The sequence below is a fragment of the Hippichthys cyanospilos genome, chromosome 16 (genome assembly GCF_059441005.1).
Source record: "Hippichthys cyanospilos isolate Australia breed blue-spotted pipefish chromosome 16, RoL_Hcya_1.0, whole genome shotgun sequence".
NCBI lineage: Eukaryota > Metazoa > Chordata > Actinopteri > Syngnathiformes > Syngnathidae > Hippichthys > Hippichthys cyanospilos.
In genome coordinates, this window is record NC_142384.1 from 3,372,503 (window position 1) to 3,390,529 (window position 18,027).

At 38.3% G+C, this 18,027-nt stretch overlaps 1 protein-coding gene across 2 annotated transcripts in view; it reads right to left on the reverse strand.

The window, feature by feature from the left end:
• The window catches only part of rbfox1 (RNA binding fox-1 homolog 1), a 275,153-nt gene extending 257,374 nt beyond the window's left edge, over window positions 1-17,779 (reverse strand). For both annotated transcript variants that reach the window (XM_088437956.1, XM_088437955.1), the window contains exon 1: window positions 17,665-17,779. The gene's annotated coding sequence lies outside the window, so the exon portion shown is untranslated. The remainder of the gene's footprint in view (window positions 1-17,664) is intronic.
• Window positions 17,780-18,027: the final 248 nt, after the last annotated feature.

Genomic DNA, 18,027 nt, shown 5'->3' on the forward strand with positions numbered 1-18,027 from the left:
TGAAGCTTACAAATAAACTAATTTAAAATTTTAAAGAATTAGTAAACTGTTTCAAATGATAAGGCATATGCTATTTTTATTTTCTCTTATTCTACACCCCTATAAACATTTGCATGATTTAAGGATAAATGATGGAATTTATCTTTCACATTTTTTCAAATTCTTCAGTGGTCCTTATGTATGTACCCATTCTCATAACAACATTGCTTCTTTGTCCATGTGTCGTTCAAGACTTTTCTGGTTGTTAATACAACAATAAAATTCCCAAAGTGTACAGCACAATTTCATTTCATTTTTAGGAGGGGATGTTCTGACAATCTCGTTCAGGAAAGCAGAAAAAAACTAGTAGAAAATTCCAGATGGCCACCATATCCCTGCATAAGAGTGAGAGCCAAGTGAATACCGCAATCCCCCAAATACAAGATGTACTTTGTTTTCCCCAAAATGAAGGCCAAAATTAGATTTTTTTTTTGACACCATTCGAGAAAGTTTTGACGCACAGATGTGCATTTTTATATTTTTATAATGGCCGTATTCTTACTTAAAATAGTTACCGTAATGGGACGAGCTAGAGTAGGGGGATGTCAGTTGGGTGTTAGCAACCAGTGCCTGTTGCAGCTAACAGCAGATCATGTTAGCTGAGATTGTTAGAGCATTATTTTCAATAAAAGAAGCGAGCAGACTGGACAACTGTCCGAGTCCATCCTTGTTCACCCACAGAAATATGACTAAAACGGAGAGGAAAAAGTAACGTCTCCAGCTGATTCAATAAAGAGTGCACCGGTTAGAGAACATGGAAAGTTAATCCATTTGACTTATTAATTGCGGTCTTTGGTATATACACACAATCATAAACTTGGTGAAACACGGATGCTGCTCAACTTTGAGTATTTATGGTAAAATGAACCCGAACTGTGTCGCGAGGAAAAGGAAAAAAATCACAGCATTATACACTGACTCATATTGTGAAAAACTGAAATACGCTTAACTTAACATGCAACAAATATGTAACTTACCATTATGAACACAAGAAAATATGAAGAGTTTAAAAAAGATGACATTTATTCTGTTTTGCTTATAATTTTTATATTGTTTCCTAAGCATTGGTGCGTCTGTAGAAAATATCAAATTTTGACCCCAAAAATAATAGTGTGACTTATACACAGGTGCGTCTTATATTTGGGGGATTACAGTATTTTTTTTCACTAAGCACACATTTACATATGTTGCAAATACTGTATTTCAAAAAAAATATTTAAAAAGTAGAAACAAATGAACAACCATTTCTCCAACCATTCTGGAAAATTCCAGATGGCCACTATATACGAGTGAGAACAGAGTGCATAGTTTTTTAATCAAGCACAAATTCAACTATGCTGCAAATATTTGAGGGAACATGCAGTCCTCATGCAAACTGTCTCAATGTCCCAAGAGCTGGTGCCTGTAAATTTATTTCTCTACCATAAGGCAAGGTCTCAAAACCATAAAACACATACCAACCCCACCAGCTCAGAACTTACTTCACCTCCAAGAGGGTCTGAGATCAGCTACCTGGAGAGCTGCTGCAGCAATTGATTCACAAAATCAAAGAATTAGTCACAAAATGTCTCCGGGAATCTCATCTGTATGCCTTCCTCATGGGGTTCTTGAGTGACTGCAGTTAGTGCCATAACTGACTTGAGCGTTTAGATGATCCTATTCAATGGCATGTGGCACTTTGGAAAGATGTCCTTCATCGATAACTCACTATTTTCACTGTTCAAAGCAGATGGCAGACAGCTTGAATGATATTGTGTGGGTGAGCAGTATGGCAATGTCAGCATAGTGGATAAATTGGCTCTTTGTGGCAATGGATTTATGGTATGGGCAGGCATATTTTAAGGACAACAACTATGTGTATATTATTGAATGAATGTCAGCGATACAATGATGAGAACCCAAGGCCCATTTACATCCATGGCCATTACCTCATGGTTTCACATAAAAATGCACAGTATATGGATGTGGGACTCTGATATTGATATTGGTCCAATATCAATAGAAAAAAAAAGCACAAGAATGTATTGGTTGACATTTAAAATCTAGGATAATCGCACACATATACAAGTAGTTCATTTTTGATGGCACTCCTGCGATTCTATCCAGCAGCATCCCTATCAGGCATGCAGAGCCCAAGTGATCAAAACAACCATATGCCTGTGAAGCTGTGTGGTGACTGTTCCTGACTTTTTGTTTCTTTGAATAGTAAGTAGTGAAGCACCAGATAAACTGTGAGCTTGATCTGTATATTTCAAGCGCCACTGTTTATGCTGCACATGATTCAAAGATTGGTATTGAAAAATAAATATGTGCGCGTTGCACTTGAAGGCTTCAGGACCAAGTCACACTGCAGGCAAAAGCAGGGGTGCCCAAATCTTTTTCCTCCATAAAAGATATACTTTTTCGGCAGCCCACATCCCATCAGGGGTATGTTTTCTGTCTTTGAAAAAATAAAAAAAAAAGAAAGAAAAACGTTTTGCCACAAAACAGACTGTTATACCTCCATACTACAGTTAGGAAATCACTGGGCATGGGAACGAAACGAGCGGAGGATTTTCCTAAACATTTTTCACAAACTGTATTTATGCACGGCCAATAATGCTACTTTTTTTTTGGGGGGGGGGGTTCATTTTAAAAAAAAAAAAAAGATTGATCTGTGATTCTATTGATAGGCCTTCTGATCTATAATCTAATCATAACTCTAACCCTAACCCACCACTATTAAATGGTATGACTTCATTAAGTCTCTTTGAGCATTTCAAACTAACAAAAAGATTGTATCATTCCTGCTGATGCCCTATTGCACATATGTCAAAGTCATGGCCCTCAGTCTAGATCCTTCTTACACGAAGGTTTTTTATGTCCTCTGGGATGATAATGATTTATTAATAGAGGTGGTCCGTGGGCAGACTGAGGCTTGAAGGCAGTTTACACACAACACTAATACATTTCCCACAATTCAATGGTGATGTGCCCGAGCAGGAGGCGGCTTCATTTTTTTATTCAACTGAAGCTATTGGCTAGCATCCCAGAAAAAGTAAACTTTCAGATACCCATCAAAAATGTCAAAATAAAAGTTGGACAATAACCCCGTGCTGTGTCGTGCACAGCAGTTCACCAACATTACGCAGGACTTGAAATATCTGCTCCGCTGCCGTGTGCCATGGTCAATTCCATTGCAAAAAGGAAAAAGAACATGATCTACATCTTTACAAAGAAAAAACACTCCACACAGACATGATTATCTTCTCCTGTGCTGATTGATTAGATGAACCCAAAAGCGACTGGTTCTGCTTCTCTGAGGCTGCGTGGATAATTTGACCCATTATGAAAAGGAAAAGACTGATTGACTTGTCAGTTCAGGACAAAAATGCGAGACCAGTGGCATGGCGCGCGTGGATGTCAGCTGTTAGGGGGAGAAACACAGCAAAGAGCAACCGATACACGTTCTGATCTCACTACAGTCGCCACTGGGGTAAAGCATTTTTGGAGACGCTCATTTCAAACAAATTGGAGGACCCGAAGATACTCGTGGAAAAATGACAAGGATGTTTGCTCAAATGACCAGCAGGAAGGAGCGGACCTCCGGGATTTTAAGGGAGGATCTATTTGGCGTGTCAGATAGTCATGAAGATGACTTTTAGGGCTTTTCTACAAATTGATATTTAGCTGTGTCAAAAAACTAAACCAAAACTTCAAATTGTTTTATTGTTGCAACATTAGTTTCAGCATTTGCATCTACGCCTGCGCATACATGGCCTCACACGGTAGGTTTACTATATTGTGTGGTCTTTTTAATTTTTTTATTAATGAACAGTCGATCAGCCCGGCCCTCGGGTTGTAGGTTTTTCCTTTGGCCCACTGTCCATGACTCTGACACCGCTGCCCTATTTGAGCATTTTCAGTATCTGGCCTAAACTATTGATATCATATCAGAAATGAAAAAGTTTTGTTTAGGCACACCCCTAGATGTGTAAACAACTCCTGAAAGCTTAAAACAAAACTCACCGAGCATGTTTGGGCTATCTTGAATAAGTATAAGACAGCATGTCCCAGTTCCTGCAAACATCAAGTTACATAGCACTGTGACTGGAGCGCACCAATATGCCATAAGCCATCACATTGGGACATTCAGATGGACTAAAAAAGAAAACATTAATTTAATTTCTTAATAGCTCTTCCCTGAATCATCTGAGTCAACTGCAATCTAAATATCACAATATATTTTCTCAATATGACTATGGTCTTTTTATTGTGAAAAATGAATTCACATTTCCAGACACCTATTGTTATAGACACAAGTGGACCATTCTGCTCAGGACACAAAATTAATCGATATGTGATGGCAATTTAAATCTTTTCTGTGCAGGAATGGCTTGCCAAGCCAAAAGGAGTGAACCATTATATTGTAAATACAAAGACTGAGTGTTCCTCACTCATTCACTGAGCACAAGAAGTTAGCGGAATTTTTTTCCGCATTTCTTAAGAAAAATAGGGCACAACTGGCGCAGTAATCAGACAAAAACTGCAAACTGTATACAACAAGCAGCTGGGACACAGATCCTATAATATAATGGTTTTAATATTATATATATATATATATATATATATATATATATATATATATATATATATATATATATATATATATATATATATATATATATACACATATATACATATATATATATATATATATATATATATATATATATATATATATATATATATATATATATATATATATATATATACAGTGGTACCTCGGTCCTCGAACGCCTCTATACTCGACCAAATCGGTGCTCGACCAAAAAAATCAAGTAGGTAATGCATCGGACCTCGATCAGATTTTCGGTTCTCGACTAGCCGAGCCTAGCCGAGCCGAGCCGAGCCGAGCCGAGCCGAGCCGACCCGAACGCGCTCCTCGGCCCTTCTCGGCCAGCGGGTAAGCGCCAGTTCAACTCAGACCACCAGCGGAGTAAGACGTTTGTTCGAGTATTTCTTCCCGGATTTAAACTTGTTCGTGTTGCTCTAGCCCTTAATAATGGGTCCAAAGAAAGACAGTGATAAGGGGAAGGCAAAGAGGAAAACAATGAGGACCACTATTGAACCGAAGAAGGAAATTATAGCAAAATATGAACGCGGTGTACGAGTGTACCTCGCGTCGCAGTTAGCTAGCGTCATCATGGAAGGAGTAACTCCCTCCCGTCCTCTCCACATCCATTCCTGTATGCCATCAAACACTCTCCAAAACGTAAGTAAATTATACAAAATGGTTTATAATGCTTTATTTATCTTTATCTTTATCTTTATCGTGTACTGCTTGTGCACATTTACTTGTGCACACATACTTTCCATTATTTCTTATGGGAAAATTGCTTTCGGTGTTCGAACAAATCGGTGCTCGACCACCACCTCAGAACGGATTATGGTCGAGTACCGAGGTACCACTGTATGTATATATATATATATATATATATATATATATATATATATATATATATATATATATATATATATGTGTGTATATATATATATATATATATATATATATATATATATATATATATATATATATATATATATATATATATACACAGTGGGCCCCCGTGTTACGAACTTAATCCGTTCAGCGGCTACGCTCGTAACTCGAATTGCTCGTATGACAGGCAATCCAATCCTGTGTTAATTAGTGAATGCGTGCAACGCGTGCAAAAACCTTAGGTAAAAACATCACGACTTTATTCACATATTAAAAATTAGTAACATAATCTACTGTACAGTTAAATTAAATAACATAAATATACGGAAAAATGACATTTACCTTTGGGGCGACGTGACTTGAGCTGGGTGGAGGCGGAGGGGAGCAGAGACCAACCCGCAGAATTTATTTATTTTCTTAAACAAGAACTTTTCTCAAACTAGAACATATCACCGGCGATTTCCTTCTCTTTAATCCATAATAGAAGAAGCCTCTCCATTTTGTTGTCGACCGAGGTCCGTCCCCTGGCAAAGAAAGTCTTGCCCTTAGAAGATTGCCGAGCGGTTACGGTCATACTCACGAGCAAGGTTAACTATGCGTGCGCCTCCTTCGTATTTTTTTATTATCTCCTGCTTGGTTTCTATTGTCATCATCCTCTTACTTCTTCCTTTACTGCCACTAGCAATTTTAGAAGCTATGTCTAAGAGATAAAGTTTGCAAAGTCTTCACAACATTCCTTCCTTCCGTCTTTCACTCCTTTTCTCTCCTCCCTTCCATCCCCACCAGCTGTGCCATCAAGCTAGATAAAGGCGTTCGGCCAATAGCATATCGGCATTTCTGTGATTGACGTGACGCCGGCCAATAGCATATCTGCATCTCCGTGAGTGAGACAGGGACTGTGACCTTAATCGACCAATAGCATATCGGCATCTCCGTGACTGACACCGTGACTGAGACAGAGACTGTGACATTGTAAGAGCAATAGCATATCGGCGTTACCGTTACAGTTGATTTCGTTGTTGCAGCAAAGCCAAAAAATATACACTTTGACCGGCATGTCGGATTGTTCGTAAGACGAAAGGTTTGTGCGTGAGAGGGGGACAAAAAACGCCGCGGTCCACGCTCGTAAGTTGAAAAGTTCGTAAAAGAGGGAGTTCGTAAACCAGGGGCCCACTATATATATATATATATATATATATATATATATATATATATATATATATATATATATATATATATATATATATATATATACACATTAGTATAAATTAATATAAATGAAAATAAAATATAATAACAATAATATCTTACATTAAATTGAGAAGATAGAACTATACGAATTCCTGATTGAAAAGAAAATCAAAAAGCTGCTTGACGCAAATTCAGACTTTAAGTCGTAGTGGTCACATGAAACAGCGATTGAAGAAATAATTCTGTTTTAGTATATTTTTAGCTAAGCAATATAAATGAATGCATTAATGCTAGCCTACACACTCTATAGATCAGGGGTCACCAACCTTTTTCAAACTGAGAGCTACTTCTTGTGTAATACATGTATAATTCTTTGTATAATTTCTAGATAATCACCAATGTTCTATCTCTTGTAAGCTATTTGCAGAACTGGCCTGCCAGCTACTCATGTGAGCTTTCAGGGGTCACCTGGTGCACATGAGCACCACGTTGGTGACCCCTGCTATAGATGTTAGTCCTTACCCGTGTTGTTTACCACCAACTTGCTGTCACTATGATTCTAATCATTTCCCCCTAATTGCAATGAATGTATATGCAGATGAACAAGATTTTCCACATCCCTCCAATATTAAGTCAACCATTGTAGAACATTGGCTGGTAATCGCTCTCCACGGGCCTGGTTGCTGCTGAATTGGTGCTGGCAGCCTGTCGGCATGCAAAAGGCTCTTTGGACTTTCATGAGGCAATCAATAGATGGTCCCTACCTACATGACAGGCAGATTGTTGCGAGCCAAACAGCAGATGCTTCTCTGCTTTTTTGCATATTTATCACATGAAAGATGCCTGCCATGCAAGAGAGCTCTCTCCATACTTGCTTTAATTAGGCCGTATTGATTTCACCTCACTTTATTTCCCCAAATGGAATCCTCATATGCAGCACAAAGCACCAGGTTCATGATTATTATGATTAAAATCAATATTCTAATTCACAAAATGGTGTTTGAATATGGAGAACCATTATGATTTTTAACACTGGCACTAAAAACTATCACGATTTGCTTGAATACATTTTATTGCTATGGGTTTTCACATTTTTTTTAGCGATTTCTTTGAAAAAGAAAAGCAACACTACTTTCATCATCTGCCAAAAAAAAAAGCAACAAGAGCTAGTCTCTGACCTTTACCGGCTTCTTATGAAAACAATTGGATTGGATGGAACGGCATCTAGCCGTTCACTTCCCGTACCACTTGTCACAGTTGAGCTGGAGTTTATCCCAGCAGGATAAATATAGACAAAGCAATATTGAAAGTCACATTCACACCTCTGAGGAATTTAGACTAAATTTTTAGAGTAAATTTACTTGTCCTAAGACCGAATCTTAAAAATAAATAAATAAATAAAAAACTAAGATAAAAGAATGCTTGAAAATATTTTTAAAAATATTGAAGTCTGGAGTTCCCCCCCAAAATGACCTTTGTTTCTTGTCCCACACCTGTAATGACCAAATTGAATCTCAAATGAAACAGTTCAAATGGAATTAAAATTTCATTTTTTATGTTATTGTTTCATTGCTGTTTCTTGCAACTGTAGGAATATTTGTTTTAAAAAACATAACATTTCAAATAATTATTATTCCTGGAACGTGCGTCCCACATCATGTATGCAATCCTGTTACTGTAACATTTTTTGCATGGTAGAAGAAAAATGCAGATGAATCACATAGAAATGTTGGACCTGACATCAAACAGTTTTCCAAAAGGATCAGTGGAGCAAAACTATCTTCTATATTTTTGTTATTTTTAAGTTAGTTTTTTTTATTTTTTATTTCTTATTCAGAAAAGTAAGTTTGTCCTCTGGGTCAGCCGTTTCAGCCTAGTTAAACGGAAAGTTTCTATTCCTGAGCGAAAGCTAAAATTAGTGCAGATTTCCAGCCCTGTTACTCTGATTAGAGTAATTTATTTCTTAAATCATACAATAAAAATGTGCCATTGATTTGTAAGGCTAAAATAATCTAGGCTTTGATAGTTTATTACTTATTAATGAAGAACATTATTTTTCAAGGATTGTTACAACAGGGCATGGCGAATGGAGGTGTGGAAGGAGAGGGACCCAAAAATGCAGGAAACTGAGAGGAATGTGGCTCAAACAAAGAAGGTTTAATTCACACTGAGGCAGGAATCAACAGGAATAAAACTATCCAAAGTAACAACAACAAAAAGAACTCGAAAACAGAAATAAACTCATGAGAGGCAGCAGGGAATGGAGACAGGTAGGTAGGAACTAACTTGGGGAAGCTTGTAGACACGAACAGAGTGACCGCAAAACAACATGATATGAGATAATGACCCTACAGCTAACTGGGGACACACTGGGGCATAAAGAACATAAAGGACACAAAACAGCTGGACCGGCACACGAAGCAGGGGAATCTGATAGGTGGACACACGCGGAGCAGGGAAACACAGACAGGTTGCCAAAATCATACTAACGACAGACGCGGGGGGAAACACAACACGAACCAACAACTGAATAGAACTGAAACTTCACCAAAAAAAATTTTTAAAAAATGAAATGACCTGACTGAACACGACAAGAATTTTGAAGCCCAAATGTCTTTAAATTCTGGAATGACCCAAAAAACAACAACAACAAAAGTCTAAACAAGTACATGGAGAAGAATCACCATCGGAGGGCCAGAATATGGAAAATTGAAGTCATCTGAACTTCATCTTTATGTCCCCAATTTCACTTAGAAGATTCTTAATAAGCCACTTGTCCAAATTGTGAGGTCAAGATTATTTCTTCCAGGAGCCGCTTGGTGGAAGAGTGGTTAGCACTTCCTCCAAAGAGTTCAGAGACCTGAGTTCAAATCCAGCTTGCTCTGGTCTTCTTATATGGAGTTTACATGTTCTCCTCGAGCCCTAATTTATACTAAATTATCCTTTGGTGTGATTGGGTGCGTGAATGATTGTTCCCCTCTGTGTGGTGTGCCCTGCGATTGGCTGGTAATCGATCCAGTTTATCCCCCGCCTACTGCATGAAGACTCCGGGGATAGGCACCAGCAAGCCAATGACCCTAGTGAGGATAAGCAGCTACAGATAATGAACGGATGTATATTTGTGCCCACCCCTCTTTTCATGCTACGTATCATGAGGTTAAGTGTTGAAAATCCAATATTTATATTGCTGGTGTCAATCACATTTTGGTGATTTTCATATTTTCACTTCTTATCTCAAAAGACTTATCTGTCTTTTTTCATCACCCCTTCTCAGTTTTGCTTTTCTCTTTGTAATAATTAGGTACATAATGTACATTCTTACCTGCAAACAGTGTTGTTACGGTATGCCGTATGTCAATCAGAAAAAAATAAATAAAATAAAAAAACACCGTAATATTAATATTTAAAATGCAGTTTATTTTGAAGTATGGACTTGTCTTCTCACAACGTTTGGCTGATTTTTTTTGCGATTTACCATAATGGAGTGGACGACAGGCATCTGCTACTTCCCGTCTATTCATTGCTCTTCTGGCCCAAAAACCTTTAACAAAAATAGCAAAGCAAAATAACAGATCTCCTCCCATCCCAATTAGATACTTCCCGTTAAATACTGTATGTCTATCCTATCCTGCCTTGGTCATTTCAAGTTTTAATTTGTCAGGAAAAAGCCATTTTCCACGAAAATAGCATAGCATTTTTGAGGTGGCTGTAAACTCAACAGCTTTTACAATAAAAAATAAGAATTGAATTTCCTCAATTTGTTTTTGTGTGTCCTGCAGCATGCAAACTTGATCATGGTGCGGCAGTAAAGAGGCTGACAAGAAGTGTATCGATTTCTGTTTGATGTTTAATATCGATTTAAGGACGTTTTTCATTGCTTTAAATCATAGTAAAGGAAAATCCCAATTCTAATGTGAATCAATTTTTGGCACACCCTGTTATTTTTAATATTATTTTAACAGTTATTTTACTCTGCCATTTTCTGGTTTGCTTGAGAGAACCCAAACAGCAGAAAACTATATGACGAAGTAAGCCATCCTGAGAACTTCTTGTCAAAGAGCATGATAGATATTGCTGTTCTAATAATGCATACATTACAAAAATCATTGTTTAAAAAGTGTAAATGACGATAGAGATGATAGGAAAGAAATGACACAATAAGCATTTTCAACCTTTCCATCATCTATATCGCCCAGCACTAATCTTAACCACAACAATACAAATGATTGCCCAAATTAAAGTGGTGAAAAGGGCTTGCTCTCTTTCAGGATACAATGGGGATAGTTGAACAATGTCCCTATTTGAGGTCTCCTGAAAATTGAGAATCTTGGAGATGAAAAATTCGCCCTATACCAGCGATATGCTTCATAACAGGCCAGGGGTCTCATAAAAATGAATGAGCCATGCAGGCCAATGCTTTTTGAAGGGTGACTCAAGACGACAATGCTTCTCAGAGCGGTGGGAACAAGGAAGAAAATATTACTAGGGTGGCCTTGGCAGCATACAAAAAAATGACAACTAACACGACAGGCCGGAAATGAAGAGAAAAAGAAAAGTGTTCTGACTAGAAAGCAGATGACCACCCTCAAAAAAATGATTAAAGTAAATAAATACATTTGTGATTGCAAAGGTCAACAAAGAACTACACAAGAAATTTCTCATCTATCTAGTTTCTATCGACACCTATCCTCACTAGGGTCGTCGTTTTTGGGCTATAGGCTGGGGATACCCTCAACTGGTTGCCAGCCAATTGCAGGGCACACAGACACACAAACACTCACACTCCCAAACACACTTAAGGGCATTTTTTTAGTGTGTCTATTACATCTGCCATGCATATTTTTGGGCTGTGGGAGGAAGCTGGAGTGTGCAAAGAGATCCCATGCGGGCTCAGGGAGAACACGCAAACTTCACATAGGAAGGCCGGAGCAAAGTGGTTTTGAACCGGGTCCCTTTAACTGTGAGGCAGACGTGCTAACCACTGTTTCACCTTGCCACCCCTGACAAATATTAATCTTTTTCATTTGTGCAACAGTTTTTCCACATATTTTTGTACTGCGATTTCTTGTGAATTGACATTGAAGCTTATTCTTCCTTTTTTCAATGATACAGATGCACTTTATTTTTGTTTCGTTTTATTTTAACGGCAGCTCATTAGCCCACTGGTTAGCACATCCACCTCACAGTTAAGGGACCCGAGTTTAAATCCCGTTGGCTCCGGCCTTCCTGTGTGGAGTTTGCATGTACTTCCCGAGCCCACGCGAGTTCTCTCCAGGCACTGCTGCTTAATCCCACGCTCCAAAAACACACATGGCATATTGGACATACTAAACTTAAGTGTGATTGGTTGCTTGAATGGTTGTTCGTCTCTGTGCCCTGCAATTGACTGGCAACCAGTTCAGGGTGTCCCCCGCCTAGTGCCCGAAGTCAGCTGGGATAGACACCATTATAGATAATGGATGGATGGATGGATGGATGGATGGATGCGTGGATGGATGCACAGAGAAAAAAGTAAAAAATATAACACCACAAAATCAAACAGAAAACTTACTTACAAACGGCTGTGTGATTTACAATGTTCGCAGCATGGGATCTGGACACTGCTGACTGTTCTTCCATAATCTGAAACTGTTATTCTCACAAAACTGTTTATCGTCAATACCAGGATCTATTTCTGTAGTGAGTCTATTTTTACTTTTAGTTTAATGCATGCACTAAAGTAGTGGTTCTCAAAGTGGGGTCATTTTTTATCAAAATGAAAAATATAAATATAATAGAAAAATGTATAGATAGATAGATAGATAGATAGATAGATAGATAGATAGATAGATAGATAGATAGATAGATAGATAGATAGATAGATAGATAGATAGATAGATAGATAGATAGATATTTGTGTTGATTTCATAATATTTTATATTTAATTGTGAAATATTCATGACTCTTCAATAAAGCAAACAATTCAACCAGTTTCAGATATTTTTATAAATGTAATAATTTTTAGATTAGTCAATATGAGTTTTTTGTCTACAATTGCTTGCTAACGAGGCGATGAAGTCAGCAAAGCTAAAACGTCATTTTGTTTTATAAAGCTGTTTTGACTAAATAATTGGTAGCAACCTGTTTGGGGGAAATTGACCCAGTTTGTTATAAGGAGGCGTGCAATTTGCAATTTTTATTTTCTAAACTTCAGTCTAGCTGGAAAGTAACAAATACTAGGGGACTTATGTTTGGCCTAAATGATTTTTTTGTTTTGTTTTGTTTCTGCAAACATTTCCAATGTGGGGATCCTTGGAAAATTTGCTTTCTAAAAGGGACCCTGACTTCCAAAAGTTTGAGAATGCCTGCACTAAAGCATACGAACGGTTAAATTCTCCTTTTTTTATATCCAAGAACCTCCTCCCATGGAGATTGACAGTACAGTGAACCGGGATTTAGTAGAGAACATGTCAAATGCCTTGTATGTTATATAGTGAATAACATTGTATTATTGTGTATTTAATGTAATGTAGATATTGTAATGTTTGAGGATGATTCTCCTCTGTTGTGTTCTCATGTGAACAGAGAACCTCCCACCAAAGATGGTATATTATTGGATTTATTCATGAAATTTTCTGCATCTAATAATGTCCTTTAATAATGTAATTCAAAATATAAAATGTAAATAACGCACTGTTTTCATTACTTCACAATGTAGTCATTTTATGCACTGTTATCTAATGATGACACAATTGCACAGTGACAAATAAATCGTCACACACGTTATGCTGTGGGATGAAAATAAAACCTACTATGAATGCTGTTAACCTTGAGATGAAAAGATCATCACGATTGGTCCTACCCCCGTCCAACAATGCACGCAAGCACATAATTGAAGTGACTTGAGGTATTCTATTTGTATTACGTCAAATGCAAAAAAATGAATAAATAAAATTGTTGAACAATCAAAGCATTTTCATTTTCATTCATTTTTCATTTTGTGCCAAACTCGTTTGAGATATAATATACATGATAAAATACCAATAAACTCTCTTGTAATAAGCAACACCAAAAGGTGAATCTTGTGACACTAAATCTTACATCAAATTTCCTGTTGCGGTAATATGACCTCATAAAACACACACACACATATACACACACTCACAAACACACACATACAGATATACACACAAGAAGCAACAATAAAACAAGCTAACTTCAGAGATGATGCCTCAGGAGATGAAATGTAAGCTTATAAATGTAAGGCCATATCATGGGGGTTTAACCATATTACAAAGTTGATTTCTCAACCTAAATACCCCCAAAGTGTTATTTCCCTTCATTGATGCATTTTGAAGCATTCCTTACTTATTCTGCGCTCTCAGCACCAACCCCACCTGAACAGATAAACATGACTTGCAATAGGCCTCATGATAATAGATATCATGCAAGATATCGTGCAAGAGTAAATGCACGCCGACCTTATCTATGACTTTTAGTTTTGGTCCCAAAGTTGAGGAGGAGAGATTTCGCACCGAGTAGGCCAAGTCTACAGAAACGGAGAAAATGTGTGTTTGGCACCACACAGCCCGATAATCAACGTAAATCGTAAATAATTCACTCGGAGGCAGAATTGCTATTATGAATACGGGTGTCCCATGGGACTGATTTGAGTGGCGCTTGTTATGCCCACATTCCCTAGTAAGGGTAGCCTAGGCTAGGCTAGCGTCGTATTTCTTGATTATGTCCAGCTTCATTTCCATATAAATCATCTTCTTACTTCTCTCTCTAACTACACAAGCAATCTTGGGACCCATGGCTAAACCATTCAAGTTTGAATTAAGCAGTAGAATGCACTATAAATATGGTTTTGTAACCACTCATGAAAGAACAAATCTTTACCATTCTGCCATTTTGAAACGAGTGAGGCCGACCAATAGCAGACCAGCATCTCCGTGTGGAGATGCCGACCAATAGCAGACCAGCATTGTAATGACGCGTTGCATTGAGGCGTTGACAGGGACAAAAAATAAGTGCAATTACCTAAAAACGCCTGCAGATGGAGTCAAAACAACCCCCTAAAGTCATGACAGTTGTTTTTGTTCCAAAGCAGGAAAAATACCTTAAAGAGGGGACGGAAAAACTCAGAATTCCATATCGCAACATAAAAAAAAAATGTAAGCCAGAGACGCTGTAACCCGGAGGTCCATTGTATGTTTCCAAAATATATATACTAAAATGTGTTGGGAGTAATACATTACAAAAAATAGTAATACAGTATTTTACTTGGTACAAATGAGAGTAACACAATGCATTGCAATGCATTTTCAACCCGAAAGTGGTGTTTTTTTTACCCAAATTCACAAAAAACCCAATGAGATCAGAGGAGAAAAGTCACGGGCAAAACATTTACTTCGTTATTAGTATCTAGGACAGCAGAGGTGAGTGCGGCAGCAGCAGACCACAGGTTGAATATGGACAATACTTATACAAGATGCACATACACCCATTACTTTCAGTTTGTCACAGCTAAAGACAAGAAGAATAGAATAGTTAGGTGCACTTTGTGCACCACAAGTAAAGAGCAGCCCACTTCACTAAATAGCACTAGTAATTTGACAAACCATTGAGAGCAGAGTCATAGTAATGTAAAGTCAGTAAAAATAAAACAAGTGGAGGATTGAGAGTGGTATAGAACAAAGCTGGCAAAATGATCATTCTCTCACTCACTCAAGAGGTTAGGAGACTTGTGGCGGAGTATGTCGTACGTAGAAGATATGCTGCCGCTTTCCAGAGTGAATATGGCCAGCATTTCGAAACCTTGTCAGCGAGATCCCTGTCGTAGCTAGCAATATTGACAAGGTAAGCGAACACTAATTTTCACTGTTCAATTGCTATTAATAATAGTCTATAAATAGTTCTGGTCAATGCATATCAAGATGAAGCATACAAAAACAATTGGTAAACAGTATGCTAAACACAATAACGATGATATATATAAGCTGGTTGCTAACATTAGCCCCACCGAAATTATCTATTTTTGAAACGTCTGTCCATACCCGAGCCGACTGAAATTAAATTTGAGTTTTAACATTGAAATTGTGGACTGCACTAACTGTGTCTGCCTAACGCATAAACAATGCATCACTAGGCTGTGAAGCTAAGTAATAAAGTGATTACAATACAAAACAATACATTGCATTTTGTCTTTACAGGTTCACAATACAATACAGATAGAATGATGCTTGATCCAACCTTCCACAGGATGTGTAATGAGCGTAATGAGCTACATTTAGAATGGCAAATCCATATGTCATGTTATGGTGGTGAGAGTAATACAAAAAGAATGCAATAGTAGTGTAATGCCATATATTTGAACAACAGTAATATTGTCATGTAACTAATTACTTTGAAATGACAGTAATAAGTAATACATAATGAATTACAGTGTCCACGTAACTTGCCCAACACTGATACCAAAAAGGAGAAGCATAAAAAGGTTTATAGGACCTTCGAAAAAATATTTGGAATTTCCATATATGAACTATAATAATGGTGAACGTTTGTTTTTGCGAGCCGGCTTGACGCAGTGAAAACACGCAATTATTACGCACACATAGTGAGTTCCAGCTGAGGTCCACAAGTATGGCGTTATATTTGTGCCACAATTACGCACGCGCGGAAAAAAAAATTGAGCGGAGAAAATCAAACTGAGCGAGCGAAAACAGATTTTGAGAGCAAGAAAAAAACTATTGAGCGCGTAATGATAAGAGTTTGAGCGCGCGCCGATGGAGTTTGAACACAGAAAAAGAAATTGCTCGCTCAAAATTCCTCTTTGCTCGCTCGGGATAGCCCTCTCTCGCTCAACATCTCGCTCTCGCTCACGATACTCCTCTCTCCCTCGCTCAACATCGCGTTTGCTCAACATCGAGCTCTCGCTCGCTCGAGTCGTCCTCTGCGCTCGCTCAGTTCTGTTCACGCGTTACGTTTGTGCCACAAAACCAGCCAATCAGAGCTTGTAAAAGCACTTTGATTGACACAGCTTAGTATCCAATGAGATTGCTTGTACGCTATCCGTTGACGCACTCTCGTTTGCCCTGTGTTCACCCGAAAAGGGCAAACGAGTGTGCGTCAACACGGACTTGGGCTGGAGAATTACTTTTAATATTATTATTATTACTGTATTGTATCATTTGACAGAAATACCTTGTTAGTTTTTGTACTTTAATAATATAAGCCCACCCCTCCCGCCTACGTCGATGTGACGCACTCTCGTTTGCTCGTTCCGGGTGAACACAACAAGCAATCTCATTGGATACAAAGCTGTCAATCAATGTGCTTTTACAAGCTCTGATTGGCTGGTTTTGTGGCACAAACGTAACGCGTGAACAGAACTGAGCGAGCGCAGAGGACGACTCGAGCGAGCGAGAGCTCGATGTTGAGCAAACGCGATGTTGAGCGAGGGAGGGAGGAGTATCGCGAGCGAGAGCGAGATGTTGAGCGGGAGAATGCTATTGCGAGCGAGCAAAAAGGAATGTTGAGCGAGCAATTTCTTTTTCTGTGTTCAAACTCCATCGGCGCGCGCTCAAACTCTTATCATTACGCGCTCAATAGTTTTTTTCTTGCTCTCAAAATCTGTTTTCGCTCGCTCAGTTTGATTTTCTCCGCTCAATTTTTTTTTCCGCGCGTGCGTAATTGTGGCACAAATATAACGCCATACACAAGGGGCCAATTAACAGGCATCGTCAACGGCAATTAAGTTATTTTCAAATACTTGAAATCACTCTTTGGTTTCATAAGGCCATCAAAATGCATTCAAACACAACACATAGTTCAGATATCAACAAAGCAATAAAAGACCCGCGACCTCAGAAAACAGGGAGACCGACAGGAGCACGCTCACTCCCGAGTTGAGAAATATGACAGTGAGGTGTAATAATTAAAAAAAGAAAAAATCAACAACATGAGCAAACCTTCTAGTGTGCTGTCGATTCCCGCTTCGCTGACCTGGCTGCGCACCTCTGGATCCTCCTCGATGAGGAAGATGCTACCGGTAAGACATGCGCGCTCTCCGCGTCTTAATTTTGCTCCACTGCTTGTTAACTGCCTGTGACAGTAAAGTTAGCAAGCTGCACTGAGGGCGCAATACCGGAAACGACATTGTTAGACCTTCAAAATAAATCATCGAATCTAGCGGGGAGCCGGGTCGGCTACGGGACAAAATACAGTATATATCTGTATTTTATTCAGTCATCCAATCAAATACGTGGACACGATTCCTAATATGCAAGTTAATTTACTCTATTATAGCCAAACCCTGAAGAATAGTAATTTGC